This window comes from Schistocerca gregaria, chromosome 2 (genome assembly GCF_023897955.1).
Source record: "Schistocerca gregaria isolate iqSchGreg1 chromosome 2, iqSchGreg1.2, whole genome shotgun sequence".
NCBI classification, from domain to species: domain Eukaryota; kingdom Metazoa; phylum Arthropoda; class Insecta; order Orthoptera; family Acrididae; genus Schistocerca; species Schistocerca gregaria.
Window position 1 is genome coordinate 885194342 of NC_064921.1, and position 16653 is coordinate 885210994.

Below are 16653 nucleotides of genomic sequence, written 5' to 3' on the forward strand. Positions count from 1 at the left end.
TTGAATTGACAATCTTCAAAAACAATCTCGTCACGATCTATTCTTGATCCCCGTTTAATAAAGTCCCAATTGTTGTACTCTAAAGCTGTGCGTCCTAAATAACTTCCGAAGTAGAACAGACTAGAGTATCCTAATTACAAAATTGCTCTGAGCACTATGGGACTTAACATCTTAGGTCATCAGTCCCCTAGAAGTTAGAACTACTTAAACCTAACTAAGCTAAGCACATCACACACATCCATGCCCGAGGCACGATTCGAACCTGCGACAGTAGCAGTCACGCGGTTCCGAACTGAAGCGCCCAGAACCGCACGGCCACCGCGGCCGGCTAATTACAACGTATGGCTATTTATACTTTAATAAACACTATCTTTGGTGTCCCACGGTCTATGACTATAATATTGATTTTCTTACGTTTTGGAGTAACTTATATTTTAATATTTTCTACTGTTTTTCCCCCTTCCCATGTTTCTAAAATTTATAATTAAATTGTTCTTATGCTTTCTATACTAGATATTTCCCTCTATTTGTTTTTTATTTATTTTTCGTAATTACTAGTTGCTGAGGGACTTGGGTCGCTTTGTGAATTGATATTTAAAGGACATGGGAGCTATTTTTGTTTTTTCAACACCGAGAGGCGTTGTAGGTGTTACAGGTCCCATTGGTTACACGTCTCGGCCATCTCTTGTTCGCATTGACGGCACTTTGAACAGTGGACGTTACATCTCAGATGTGTTACGACCCGTGGCTCTACCCTTCATTCTATGGCTCTACCCTTCATTCTATCCCTGCGAAACCCTACATTTCAGCAGGATAATGCACGACCGCATGTTGCAGGTCCTGTACGGGCCTTTCTGGATACAGAAAATGTTCGACTGATGCCCCGGCCAGCACATTCTCCAGATCTCTCGCCAATTGAAAACGTTTGGTCAATGGTGGCCGAGCGACTGGCTCGTCACAATGCGCCAGTCTCTACTCTTGGTGAACTGTGGTATCGTGTTGAAGCTGCATGGGCAGCTGTACCCTGTACCTGTACGCGCCATCCAAGCTCTGTTTGACTCAATGCCCAGGCGTATCAAGGCCGTTATTAGGACCAGAGGTGGTTGTTCTGTATACTGATTTCGCAGGATCTATGCACCCAAATTGCGTGAAAATGTAATCACATGTCAGTTGTAGTATAATATATTTGTCCAATGAATACCCGTTTATCATCTGCATTTCTTCTTGGTATAGCAATTTTAATGGCCAGTAGTGTATAAGAAACTTGTGTCACTATGGAAATCGTTAAGACGGTGTTTTATGCAAGCTATTACGAAAATAATAGTTTAAAAAACAAAGACAGTAGCGATGTATTAGAAATATGAGCGCTATAAATTGTACTGATAAGCGTTCATATGCGGCCTTCAGCAAATATATTTACGTAAAGGTTCTCTCTCTCGCTCTCTCTCTGATTGTCTTCCGAAGCGTTACTACGTATAGTGATTATTCAGGTCTGTAACATAAGGTAATTTACTGGGTTGATGTCAGATAGAAGCTAAGTTAAGTTTGAGTTGCGTTTTATTTGTAGAAGTGTTAAACCAGTGTCAAATAATCAAATTTTCAAAACTATAGTATTGTCTGCAGCGGAGCGAAAACAGCATCACTGAAATGATACAGACCGCCGCCGTTATGCGGCACGTTTAAAATTACATTATTATTTTACAGGCGGGCTGCTATCAGCGCATATTATTTAATACTTTTTCTTCTAGCAAAACTGGAGACCTGTAGCAGGCAGTTTAATGAAGAATTTTCCAGTCATTTTAAGGTACTGTGTGGAATTAGGCGCTGGCCTGCATCACAACTAAAGCAGGATGGCTTTCATTAGAAAGAAAGAACATTATGTGAAGGGCTTATTTGAATAGTGATACAAGTCCATTTTTGTTCATATTGAGATACAGAGACCTAAAGTTAAATGGACGCTGAAAAATCTGCAGGTGAGATACGAGAAATATTCAAGCATAAGGCTTCTTGCTAGAGATGAACCTTTCTTTCTGTTTGTTTGGCTCATTAATTTCAGAAGCATTATAGACTGAATAGTGGAGGTAATGTACTTGTTCCACTATTGAAATAAGCCCTTCATATTTGACCTAGCACGTTGAAAAGGAAAGTGACAGCTAAAAGCATATTTATTTTCACAAATAATTATCAAGATGCTTTTGGTTGTGTTTTAATGTGTTCTTAAGATATTGGTGATATGTGGCTTAGAATTTGCATGGTGTTGCTAGATTCTTTTTGCTCCTTTGTCAGTTGTAACAATATCACGCCACATATAGACAACTTCTCTGAAATAACAATAGCAATATTTTATTAACATCACGATATCTTTTTCAAAGATAGTATAAAACATAATTCAATCAGAGTATGGACACATTAAATCTTAATGCTTCAGACGATTTCTTCTTTTAGTAAAGTTACTCCATTTATTTTTTCCCAATTGTATTTAATACCTGTTCATTAGTTACATGATACACCCATCTAATCTTCTGTAGCACCACATTCCTCAACCTTCTATTCTCTTCTTGTGTGTACTGAGTATTTTCCACATTTTATTTCAGTGCAACGCTACATTACAGGCAAAAAGACTGCGTAGTATTTAAATTTATATTCGCCTTTAGCAAAATTATCTTTTTCTGAAATGCTTTTCTAGTTGTTGCAACTTTTCAATTTATATCCCCTCTACGTACGCCATCATAAATAGAAAAATAGAAAAATTCACCTACTACTTGAAGTGTCTCATTTCCTAACAAAATTCCCTAGGCATCGCCTGAGTTATTTCAGCTACACTCCACTACCCATGTTTTACTGTTGTTGTTGTTCACCTGATAACCTCTATTCAAAACAGCTTCTATTCTCTTCAACTCTACTTTCATGTACTTTGCCATCTCGGACAGAATTACAATGTTACCGACAAAGCTCAAGGATTTTCATTCTTATCTGTGATCTATAATTCTCTTTCCAGATTTCTTCTTGATTTCCTTTACTGTGTCTTCAATGCACACAGTGAATTTCGTCAGGGATAGGGTACAGTCCTGCCTCACTCCTTTACCAACTACTGCCTCCTTTTCATGTCATCCACTCATCAATTCTGATTTCTGTGCAAATTGTAGATAACCTTTTGCCCCCAGTATTTTAACACTGCTGTCTGCAGGAATTTAAAGAGTAAATGGCTGTCACCATGGCTGGCTTTATAGCTTCAAATTCAACAAGTGTAGATTTGTCTTTCTTCACCCTGTTTTCCAAGTCGTAGAGTTGAGAGAGGACTAGATACTTGTAACCTCCTCCTCACTTATCGACCTTAATGACAGTGAAAAATTAAACCGCGTGTACCTAATGGAAATTTGGGAAAAGCAATCGTCACCGAAGTTCATCTGTCGGTAAAGAGGGAGGAAAGGGTTACATCTAAATGAAAGGAAAAATACAAATGAAACTGGTGGAAATTAATTTTGAAAAGGACTAAAGTTAATAAAGAATGTAAATGTGCGGCCGTTACGTTAACAATTAACTAGCGGTAATCAGATATTTGAGATTTGGGGGAAATTACGGTCGCCAGTTCAATGGACAATTACTATAGTAACTGAAAAAGAAAAGTTATTACACATCTAATTAGCACTAGAACTGCGGCAACTGAAGGTTGACACGTGTAGTGTGAAAACTGAAAGTTTGTCAGAAGTAATAAATTTCGCTACACTCTGACTTAATTTAGCAAAAGAATTTATAAAACCGGAAAATTGAAAGTTAATTTAGTGAATGAAATTAATAGTGAGCTTTGTTTCTGAAGCACATCGAAATTCAGTAAAATACGTTTAGTCTTGGGCTACCTCAACAATCATTTCAAAAGCTACTTGAATCTAAGCAATTTAGAAATAACAGATTTAACTTAAATTAAATGATTCTGAACAATTAACAATATTAAAATTTAGTATGTACAAAGCTGAGCTGCAGTCACAGGTAAGCTAAAATAGGTTAACAAAACTCTCACTCTTAATTTGTGCTTGTGTAATCTAAATATTGTAGCCAGCTATGAATACTTTAACTGAACTTTGAAATTAAACCAGTGAAATCGAATGATATTACTTTAATGCCGCCGTTTGAATTTCAACGACTCTCGGGTTCATTCCGGAAAAGGAAGGGACCCTGCATGGTAATGCAATTGGGACAATGAGCAACAAATTTTCATGCTACGTTGCTGTAATTTAGTGAGAGAAATTTAACAGTTTGAAAAGCTGAGGTCTGCCATACAGCTCTAAAACCTCACGCGCTTTCAGTCTTCCTTGTTGGTTGAAGTCGTCGATCGAGGAGGTGGCGACAATCACTCATTGTCGACCGTCGCTGTTGCAGAAGCTGGATGTTGGAGCGCCTTCTCGACACAGTCTCCAGCCGAAACGGGCTCTTGATGTGTGCCAGCTAACGGTCCCGTCCGTGACACCATGTCAGAGGCTAACATAGCAATTCGAGTGCAATTAAATGCTGCCAAACCCCGAAAGCGCGGCAACTCGCGGGAGCGTCACACAACACACCTGCTCCACTGCCCTCCTCCAACCAGACTCTGCTCTGCCCGCGCTCCATGCGGCCGAGTTCACACTACCAAAGATCCTAAAAACTTTGGTTCTCCACACGACCTATCGATGTAATCGTTAAATAGCATAGTTTTCCCTAGGCCAGACCCAGCGTAAAAATACAAATAATATTTACAAAACAAACCAATTATACATCGACTTAAATGCATATATATATATATATATATATATATATATATATATATATATATATATATATATATATATATAAACAGTAAAACAATTACAATATATAAAGAGACAGAAATGTCATATCTTCAGGTGACAAAATAAGAAATAATTTACAGTACAATAGATGGAAATAGGAGGATATACATTTCCGGTGTTACATACTCTCTCACAATCTCTCGCCTATTTTTTCGCACACAGAAAATTATTAAAGATTTTGTTACAACCTGACGCACATTGAGCGAGACTCTAGAAAGTTAATGGCCTGAGCCTGAGCATTGATGGAGTCTGGTAGGGCGCTAAAAGTATGAGGTATTTTTTATGGTTTTTAGCCTGCAGAAATGGCATGTTGGTAGTTGAAAGCAATTGGTGGCGAGCCCATCCCTTTGTAAATCTTGCTCGTCAGGTCCACAGCCATCCAGGGCAGCCCCTCATTGAGACAGGTCTCTAGCAGAACAATGCCATGCTACCTGCTGTGGCGCCAGCAGAAGCCTGGGCTGGGGCGATGGTCTAAAGGAATGTGTCTACACAGTGGAGTCATAAACTGGGCATTGTCTGCAGAGCCACACATAATAAAAATTCAAAGTGTTCATGTTCACCGATAGTGCAAATAGGCCAGTGAACCACTTCCCCCAGCCGCCTGGGTTGTATAAGAAAAATCTGGCGTCTGAGAAAGAATCGTTATTATACCTCATAGCTAGGTCTAACAAGCTCCAAGGCACAGGCGATTTAGATAAAGATCTCTGAGATTCTATCTGTTCGTTTGTTGCTGTGGGAAGAGACATGACTTTTGAAAAAAAAATCATCCCTTCGCCCTCTGCGAAAACTTAAAAAAGCCAGTAATTGGCAGTTTCCTTTTTTCCAGGGACACATGTTTATTAACTCTTGCCCTGACTCAACATGAGTTTGTGCTCTCGTGTGGGAGGGGAGGTTTAGCGCCTCTAGAGCTCTGTGGTTGGCTAAAAATGGTGTGAAGGTGGTATCGTTCTTGCACTTTGCGGGAAAACGGTTTTTTTTTTCCTGGAGAGGTGTGAAGCACTCAGGTGTGGGACTTTGGTCTGGTAAGCACTTCTGGTCGAAGCTCTGACATGTGTGGTTGACACTTTGGACCTGTCCTGAGACTGACTTCACTAGTGAATAGTTTAGATTGGGAGCCTTTGGTGAAGTTCTTACCGTACTGACAGTGTGAGTTCAAATGTCTCAGACTACTCGTTTGCCAAGAACATACTTATTCGCTTTTGGCTTACCAGTCTTGACATGTGGAATCCTTGTGTGCTCTGTCGTATAAGTGAGCCAAATTGGTCCTTGGTACGTCCAGCGAACAGGTGTGTCACACACTGAAATCTGCTGTGATTTCGGGGTTCTGGTAGAGAGTAAATTCCCTGATCCCTAGACCGTGAGATTTTTGCATTTCTTTCGTGGCCACAGTCGATTCACAGGTGACGCCTCCACGTCTCACCTCTGGCGCACACCTCTCGCCAACTGCAAGTTACATCGCCGCACGACGTAAACAAGGTAAAGTGCTGCCACACCTGCATTGTCACGGTGTACAGATCTCATTCGCCACTTTCTGTCAGTTGCACCTATGTAGAGAAACTTCAGTAGAGTTGATCAAAGTCTGCTCAGCGTCAGATCAATTCAGCTTGCGCTATCAACATATTTAAGACCAGAGTACTTGACTCACTGATCACCTAGTTAAACTGTCTATCCACCCAGGATCCTTGTCCAGTGCAGTCTTAAATCACCTGTTAGTTGTTTACAGTATTCAATCAAGAACTTGTTTAGCATGATTTATGTCTGGTTTGAAAAAATAAATGTTGTTAGTACACTAAATGTTGCCCACATTCTCAATCATTAAATAGCCCCACCAGAGTTACCTTTCAGAGTCACTGTTGCCTCGTTTTTTCATACAGTTGTCTGGAACCCAAACTTCGCCGCAGTCAGCTTCTACTAGAATTTCGTTCCTTTTGCAAATAATTAATGTTAATATTTTAGTCATTTACTCGACAGTTCTTTATTTAAATGTATGTGTCTGTACTTAAATTGCTGAATGACTGTGAAGATGAAACTTCTACGTTATTTGATTCTGAAACAACTGGGTAAAACTGAACTTACTGAGCCTACTTTCTCTTTACTTTTTCTTATCATGTCAACACTGACCCACAATATTCTAGCGAAAAGCAATATGACTTCTCAAAAAAATTAAGACCTGACTTCAAATAATTAATTCAGAAGAATGGCTCTGACTAAAAAGAAATCTTAACAATAACCTATACATTTCATTAAACACTTACCTCACAAAAATCTTCATTATGCAAACTACAGCAATACAGCGAGCGTCAATACTGCCTGTTAAATAATAGATTCTAACTACTAAAGCCACTAAACACTAATGGGCATGTGGTTAGCAAAGGAAAGATTTTGTTGCAAACCCAAATAATTTACTGTTTACCTTGATAATGCGATATCCAGTTCAAATACGAATATAAATCATCATTGACATCCAGTACATAGATATATAAACATGAATAATTTTCAGTCTCCAAGTCGGATACTTCGGCATCGTTAGCCTACGCTAACACTTCATACCTCTAACCTCCATCAATGCTAACTTCTCGCATTTAACATCCATCACTGCTGGCTATTCACCTCCAACTTCCCAAAAGTACTTCCATCACTGCTGGCGACTAACTTTTAACTTCCCAACACTACTGGCGATTAACTTCCAACAACGAGTCTAACCAGCTACAAAGTCTCTTACAAAGAAAGCGCAGTCAGAGATCCAATGCAAAGGGCTACACAGCCTGCCAACATTGAAGCAGCCCACTTAAAAACTTACTACACTGTCAGGAACAGTCGCAGAAACCATGCAGAATGTTGCAGCAACATGCCGATCGTACGAAGATTTCAGAGAGAAGTTTCTCTCACGAGATTGGTCCAGCGAAGCACAGAACAGAGTGAAGTACGAATTATTACAGAACCCATATTTTGAAAATTCAGGAGAGAACAGTCCCGTGAAATTTTTCGAGGTAATGGCAAACAAAAATCAATGCTTAGATGTACCGTACAGTGACGGAGAGGTGAATAAACTATGCGCGATGAAGCTACCATTGAAATACCAGCAATCATTACTAGGTCGCGGAGGCAATGACATCGAAGTATTTAAAGGTATTCTAAGGGAACTAGAGTTCATATTTTCGGAAGATGACGCAAGAAAAAGACGAAGGGCACGTGAAAACGAAAGCAAAAAGCAGTGGAATCCACAAGACACACTACGAAGAAACAATAATCACGAACCACGTGATAACTTCGCACCAAGAAACGACAATAGATTTCAACAAAGAACCGGTTATGGATTTAGAAGAAAATATGGCAATAACTATAATTCACCCAGGAACGGAAACAACTATTACAGAGGGAATAATGACAACCAGAACGGTTACTGGACAACCAATAGACCGACAAATTATCAACAAAGAAACCATTATCAACAAGCTGAACAAGGAAAGCGAATACAGATAGAAGACATGGAGGTAAGACCACCAAACCCCGATAAAAGTTTGATTTGACAGCTAAGCGCCCATGCCAAAGGGAATGACACATCGACCCAGGACAATTGCAGCACCTTGAACAGAGAAGTGAAAACCTTATCACGAGAAGAGAAGAAGGAAGAAACAAATCCACAGGGACCAGATGAAAACGAAGACTAGAAAATAACAATATCGTATTGGGACGAAATTAATTGGGAGAATACTGACGAGGAAGATGAATTACCAGAGGCATGCACAACGAATGTAGGAGGAAAGGACGAAGTAATGAGTATTGCAGAGCTATTTGAGATGGAAACCAGGGAAAGCGAAATCAATGGGGATAATGCGCAGTTGACAGAAGTTGAAAATAAGTTACAAGTGGGCACACAACCCAACGTATATAATGAAGGAAGTTATGAAGCGATAATTAGAGCATTTAGATGCGATTATGTGGAAGTAGCGACGAAGAAGGAGAAGATAGACGAGGATGAGGAAAATGTAGAGGATGTAAAAGAAAGCGTAAATGAAGGAAGAAATAGAGAAGAGGAAATAAAAGAGAGAGAAGTAGCAGTCGAAGCTTATCCTACAGAAAGTTCGAATTCACAAGGGAAATTCCTAAAAAAACTCATGTATGATTCAGTGGAGGATTCTTTGATGCAAGAAGAAGAAGAACAGAACCAACCCTTTCAAATTCAACCAATTGTGAAGGCCATGGTGAAGCACATCCCAGTCAATATTGTAATTGATAGCGGAAGTGAACTAACTGCGATCTCAGAAAATTTATTCATGCAGTGTAATGCCAATGAGGAATTGCCAGTTCTAAAACACGTAACATTAAAGTAAGAGGTCCTATTAGAAACAATGCTGCGAAAGTTACGAGACAAACAAGGTTAACTCTTTCGTGCCAAGGTCAAAAGATCGAAGCCAACTTCGTGATTATACCTAAACTAACTGTAGATGTGATTATAGGTGCAGATTTTTTAAATGAGAGACGAGCGAAAATAGGTATGGGGAAAGGTAGCGTAACATTCGGGCATGTCACACTTCTCTTTGAGCAAAAGCTAAAATTAGAAGAAATACCAGTTATAAAAAAACAATTAAGAATGATGCGAGATAAAGAGGATGAAGAACTAGAATGGTACACACAAAAGAAGGAATCGCCTCAACTCATGTTAGAAGTCCATAAAGAAATGGACGAAAAATTGCAAGAAGTTCACGGTATTTCGGAACACAGTAAAAGAGAATTAGACGGTATTTTACGAGATAAGACTGGCAGTATTAAACACTTTCAGTACAAGTTTGAAGATTAATTTTATTACTGGTAAATAATCAGCACAATATTTCAAGTTTATGTTGCAGATAAGATCGTCAGGAGAAAGAAGAATGAAGAGAGAGGAAGGTGGGAAAAAGAAAGTAGTTTCAATAATAACACCAATAGTACCATAGATTCAGGTGAAGGGATAAAGCGTAGATAGTCTAACAGCATGAAATACTAAAATGCTATACATCACGACACTACACAAAAATAAAAAAATTGAGGATTCTTGAGTAGACGTTAAGACTCCAAATATCTTAGAATTGTAACATGGAAAGGGCGCCGAAATTTTAAAGCTTTTTAAGAAGGCGCAAAACAATGTACATACTAGACATATGTTATATGATTATAAGTAAAACTTTTTGTAAGAACCATTGCAAAACTCCAACAAACACCAGATGCAACGACCCACAAGTTGCAGCGCGAGAAGTATCAAGAAAGAAAAGGACGTAATTATCAAGACACGAGGACAGTGAGACCAACAAAGGGCGCTTGTGAATCTTTTGCTGAAGGGACCGGTGCAGGGACGGACCAGCGAACACCACACATGACTTTCGCCGCTCGTAAACCCCGGGGCGCCCCCGACTCAGCGGAGCGAGCAAAAAACGGCCCGACGAGAAGACCGCTTGGGCAAGCCACCGCTGGCAAAAGATATGTGTAAAAGTCACACTACTGCTATTAAACAGCCTGCTGATGCACGAAACTGAAGAAGAACTTCCACAGAGTAAAAATGACGCGCCCAAACAATTTATCAAACTGTTACTAGGAGGAGAACTTCAAAGCGACTAGTTATCAATAAATATTTCCATATCCTACCCAGAGAAGAACCAAGAAGCAAGTAAGAAGCAGAGAAAAGCAGGAAGAACAGAAGTTGAAGATTTGCAAGATTGAGACCAAGAAAGAAGATGGGTAAAGAATAGACGGCATACCTTCCCAAATCCCTGTCCTATTGCAAACTAGTCGTCTGCGAAGTATTACAAGGAAAAACGACCGCTTTCAGCGACACATAACGATGACTTTCACGCATACAAAGCCAGTAAACCAAGAGATTCTGAACTCACAGCTCCTTTCCATTATGGGACCTCCACAACAGCGACACACACTTGCAAAGCCAACAAGGAACGATGAACGAAGCTGTACATCAAATACTTGCCCACATCCATCTCACTCAAGTCCATCACCTTCGTGCAAAAACATTCGCCAACCTCATGCTTAAACATTCATAGGATTGTGTGAATGTGTGAAATCAAATTATGTGATGTAGGAATTGTGCAAAAGAAACGTGTGAAAAACTAAATAAGTTAAGCACACCAGACAGCTAATAAACTAAAAAAAATAACAGTCATTGACTATGGACTTAAGTAAAAAAATAGACTGTCGATAAAAACAAGTCATTAGTTCTGAAATGGACAGTATATAAAAAAATAATATGCCACTTATTTTCTCTTCATAAAAATGAAAGAATAACTATATTTTACTTATTTTCTCCTTATAAAAACAAAGAATAAAAAATTATCTTGTTGGATGTTTTCCCTTTTTTTAACATTTGTACCATTTGTTAGGATAATATCTCAATACTTGTCTATGTATATTTCTTTTCAAGGCAATTCTTGGAAATAATTCTTATTTGTTAGTGTAACAATGTTGAAATGAGTGTCTAGAAACTAAAACATTTTACTTGTACATGATATTTAGAAAATGTGATAGGAGTAGATACTTAATTACTACATTTATAAAAACAATATTTCTAAGAAAATCGATGTGAAAGATTCCTCACTTTCGATAACAAACTTCTTAAAAAAAATTTACACTTAAATGAAGAAAGAAAATAATTAAAAATTAATAATAGTATAAAATATTCTTATCTTGCCGTTTTTAATTATAATGTGGAAGAATATACACTCCTGGAAATGGAAAAAAGAACACATTGACACCGGTGTGTCAGACCCACCATACTTGCTCTGGACACTGCGAGAGGGCTGTCCAAGCAATGATCACACGCACGGCACAGCGGACACACCAGGAACCGCGGTGTTGGCCGTCGAATGGCGCTAGCTGCGCAGCATTTGTGCACTGCCGCCGTCAGTGTCAGCCAGTTTGCCGTGGCATACGGAGCTCCATCGCAGTCTTTAACACTGGTAGCATGCCGCGACAGCTTGGATGTGAACCGTATGTGCAGTTGACGGACTTTGAGCGAGGGCGTATAGTGGGCATGCGGGAGGCCGGGTGGACGTACCGCCGAATTGCTCAACACGTGGGGCGTGAGGTCTCCACAGTACATCGATGTTGTCGCCAGTGGTCGGCGGAAAGTGCACGTGCCCGTCGACCTGGTACCGGACCGCAGCGACGCACGATTGCACGCCGAGACCGTAGGATCCTACGCAGTGCCGTAGGGGACTGCACCGCCGCTTCCCAGCAAATTAGGGACACTGTTGCTCCTGGGGTATCAGCGAGGACCATTCGCAACCGTCTCCATGAAGCTGGGCTACGGTCCCGCACACCGTTAGGCCGTCTTCCGCTCACGCCCCAACATCATGCAGCCCGCCCCCAGTGGTGTCGCGACAGGCGTGAATGGAGGGACGAATGGAGACGTGTCGTCTTCAGCGATGAGAGTCGCTTCTGCTGTGTTGCCAATTATGGTCGTATGCGTGTTTGGGGCCGTACAGGTGAGCGCCACAATCAGGACTGCATACGACCGAGGCACACAGGGCCAACACCCGGCATCATGGTGTGGGGAGCGATCTCCTACACTGGCCGTACACCTCTGGTGATCGTCGAGGGGACACTGAATAGTGCACGGTACATCCAAACCGTCATCGAACCCATTGTTCTACCATTCCTAGACCGGCAAGGGAACTTGCTGTTCCAACAGGAGAATGCACGTCCGCATGTATCCCGTGCCACCCAACGTGCTCTAGAAGGTGTAAGTCAACTACCCTGGCCAGCAAGATCTCCGGATCTGTCCCCCATTGAGCATGTTTGGGACTGGATGAAGCGTCGTCTCACGCGGTCTGCAAGTCCAGCACGAACGCTGGTCCAACTGAGGCGCCAGATGGAAATGGCATGGCAAGCCGTTCCACAGGACTACATCCAGCATCTCTACGATCGTCTCCATGGGAGAATAGCAGCCTGCATTGCTGCGAAAGGTGGATGTACACTGTACTAGTGCCGACATTGTGCATGCTCTGTTGCCTGTGTCTATGTGACTGTGGTTCTGTCAGTGTGATCATGTGATGTATCTGACCCCAGGAATGTGTCAATAAAGTTTCCCCTTCCTGGGACAATGAATTCACGGTGTTCTTATTTCAATTTGCAGGAGTGTAATTCCAATCCCAAAGAAAGGAGGTGTTGACAGATGTGAAAATTACTGAACTATTAGTTCAGTAAGTCACAGCTGCAAAATACTAACGCGAATTTTTTACAGGCGAATGGAAAAACTGGTAGAAGCCAACCTCGGGGAAGATCGGTTTGGATTACGCAGAAAAGTTGAAACACGTGAGGCAATACTGATCCTTCGACTTGTCTTAGAAAATAGAGTGTATAAATATACATAGAGTGTATAAATATACATTAGTAATACAAACTAGCATAGAACAGAATAACGTGGCTGAACAGTACGCTACAAAATTTAGACAAATTAGAACATTTTTGACTGACTTAGACAACGATTTAATCATTGCCTAAAATTCAGTGCAAAAATTAAGTTCGAAGGGTGGTGATATGTAAGGTGTCAGGCAAATCCAACACCTTCCATGAAAACCCTGACATGATAAGCAAATCCAGTAGTATGTCACATAGCTCCGAATAAATCGTGAGATTAAATTAACCAAAGTAATACGAGTAATGAGTGAGCAACTGGAATACCACAGACTAACACAAGAATGCTTAAATGCATGTCATACCTTCCCACCGTGAGACCGACACAGTTCCGAGGGGAGAAACGAGAACAGAAGCCGAGAGCAGAACCGTGTTAAGCTAGAAGACCCTACGATAAGGGACGGACTGGACAACCACGTCGCCAGCTAACCACTAGGGCCACACAACCCGCACGTTTTAGCGTGAGACTGTTTCGCGTCTCTGTTGCGTTAAGGACCACCCCCCAGCCCATGTTAAAAGCTAGAGCCCTCCAGAAGATCAGTATAGATCTTACGATAACGCTAAAAGGACCACACCAGCTGCAGGTTTTAGCGTGAGACTTTTTCGCGTCTCTGTTACGTCAAGAACCACCCCCTAGCCCATGTTAAAAGCTAGAGCCCTCCAGAAAAACCGTATAGATCTCACGATAACACAAAAAGGGCCATTACCACCCGCAAGTTTTAGCGTGAGACTTTTTCGCGTGTCTGTTACATTAGCACCACCCCCCAACCCATGTTAAAAGATAGAGCCCTCCAGAAGAACAGTATAGATCTCACGATAACGCTAAAAGGACCACACCAGCTGCAGGTTTTAGCGTGAGACTTTTTTGCGTCTCTGGTACGTTGCAAACATTGCCCCACCACGAAAAGTATAACGTTTCTCATTGGATAGACAGAATTTTTGTAGGCGGAGCTTAAGGTTAACATTGAGACCCTGACTGGTCAGATGAAAACACAGCCAGATAGTTTTTTTAAACCAACTTCGGTAAATTGTAGTAAGGAGTAGTTAGGAGAGACTTAGTTCCGAGACGGCGAGCTGGATGGCTGCTGCGCTGGCCGCCGCCGCTCTGAAGCTGCCTAAACACCGACAAGGTAATGAACGCACGGATGCCGCATTTTTGAGCGCATAAGGCTTCACTCAGAACTGAAGAAGTCTCATCTGTTACACCTCCTTTTTGCATAATACTAGTGTCGATCGTCAATTAAAGCTCATGGTGTTCACATTTGCCACTTGAAGTAAAAATCTCAAACGCGATGATTTTTCTGTTATATAGTTATTGAGAAGCCAACTCAGCCACTGTAATGTACGACAAGTTAGATAAGTTATTAAAGATAATTGAGGGTAACTGTAGACCATTTTGATAGCTTTTTAAACCTAGATTATAGATGTGATATGGCATAGGTCATCCTTCGATTCATTGTAGAACTTGGAAACCCACTCAGGGAATATTCGTTCACATTTTTGTTGAACGCAGTTGGTTTTTACCATCCTGTATAAAAATATTTCCTTTTGTCAAGCCGGCCGCGGTGGTCTCGCGCTTCTAGGCGCGCATTCCGGAACCGTGCGACTGCTACAGTCGCAGGTTCGAATCCTGCCTCGGGCATGGATGTGTGTGATGTCCTTAGGTTAGTTAGGTTTAAGTAGTTTTAAGTTCTAGGGGACTGATGACCACAGCAGTTGAGTCCCATAGTGCTCAGAGCCATTTGAACCATTTGAACCTTTTGTCAATAGTGAAATTTATAAACGATATTTTGTGAGTAGAATAAAATTTCCAATGGTAAACGTAACTGCTTTTTCCACGTTTTTTTACCAGCTAACTAAAAATAGGAAAGCCTTGAACCCCTTCCACCAAATTTAGTTAGTATTAAGATTCTTTTACAGGGAGTGCAGTGGAGCTGACGCTGAGATCATTAAGTATTTGGTTATATCATCGCTAGTCTCACTGAACTCTTCTGAATTCTACATGTCATGTGTGGTCTGGCGTCTCCTTACCAGCAACAGGTCCCAGGTTCAAACTAGTCATTTCCCTAAAAAACACGCTCAGAGCGTCGTTGCACGAAAGTGGTAGGGAGACACGATATAGAACAATCAGGCACCACCATGAATGTTTAGAATGCTGTAACGTTTGGCCCGTCCGAATAATGATGTTTGTGATAAATGTGTTATTCACTTTAGGCCTAAGTGGAAACTCATAACATGCTGGCTAAAGTGGCCGTGGGAGAAACACATCTGGAGCATAACATCTCCTGCTCTCTGTGCATTGATTTATGAGTCAGGGATCGGCTGCTTCTCCAGAAAACTTTGATTAGTATTGACCGGTGGAGCAGCCACACTCGAGGGAAGACATGGAGATTGTGGAGTCTTGCGGTTGGCACGAAACCCTGGGGGCAGCTGCACGAGCGTTTTCTGCAAGTTTACCGAGAGTTGCCAAAAAGGGCAGAGTGGAGAAACTGGGTCTCCTGATACAGTCTTTGGACTACAGAGGAGTTCCTGGTCTTGACTCTTGTTATGATGTCTCTGAGCACTATGGGACTTAACTTCTGAGGTCATCAGTCCCCTAGAACTTAGAACTACTTAAATCTAACTAACCGAAGAACATCACACACATCCATGCCCGAGGCAGGATTCGAACCTGCGAACGTAGCGGTCGCGCGGTTCCAGACTGAAGAGCCTAGAACCGCTCGTCCACATCGGCCGGCACTCTTGTTATGAATGGGTTCTCTTGGGGCACTCGAAACCTGTGGTGAAGTCTTAGTTGCACCATCCAACGGTTCAGACCTCAGTGATCTCGGACAACTCACTGTGCTGAGGGCAATCTTAATCGTATCAGGTCTCCCGCCGTGGCATTTGATCTTGTGTGCATTGCCTTATGAATGAGTCTAATTGATCCATGGTGTGCCTGTTGAACGGGAGTGTCACACGCTGGAATCGGCTGAGGTTTCAAGGTTCCATCAGAGAGTAATTGCGATCTGTTTAACAAATCGCCAGCCGACGACTTTGGTATATTTTGTGCTCCTGATAACTAACTACAGGCATCGCACCACGGCCATTACCTGCAACAGCACTAAGCGTCGAGAAATGGGTATAGTATTGCTGCTCTGGCTTGTTGGGGCAAACAGAATCAGTCTCGCCACTTGTTCTCAACTGCACCAACGTAGTACCGGGTGATCAAAAAGGCAGTATAAATTTGAAAACTTAATAAACCATGGAATAACGTAGATAGAGAGGTAAAAATTGACAGACGTGCTTGGAATGACATGGCGTTTTATTAGAACCAAAAAAAGTATTGATAGACGCGTGAAAGATCTCTTTTGCGCGTCGTTTGGTGATGATCATGTGCTCAGCCGCCACTTTCGTTTTGCTTGGCCTCCCAGGTCCCCAGACCTCA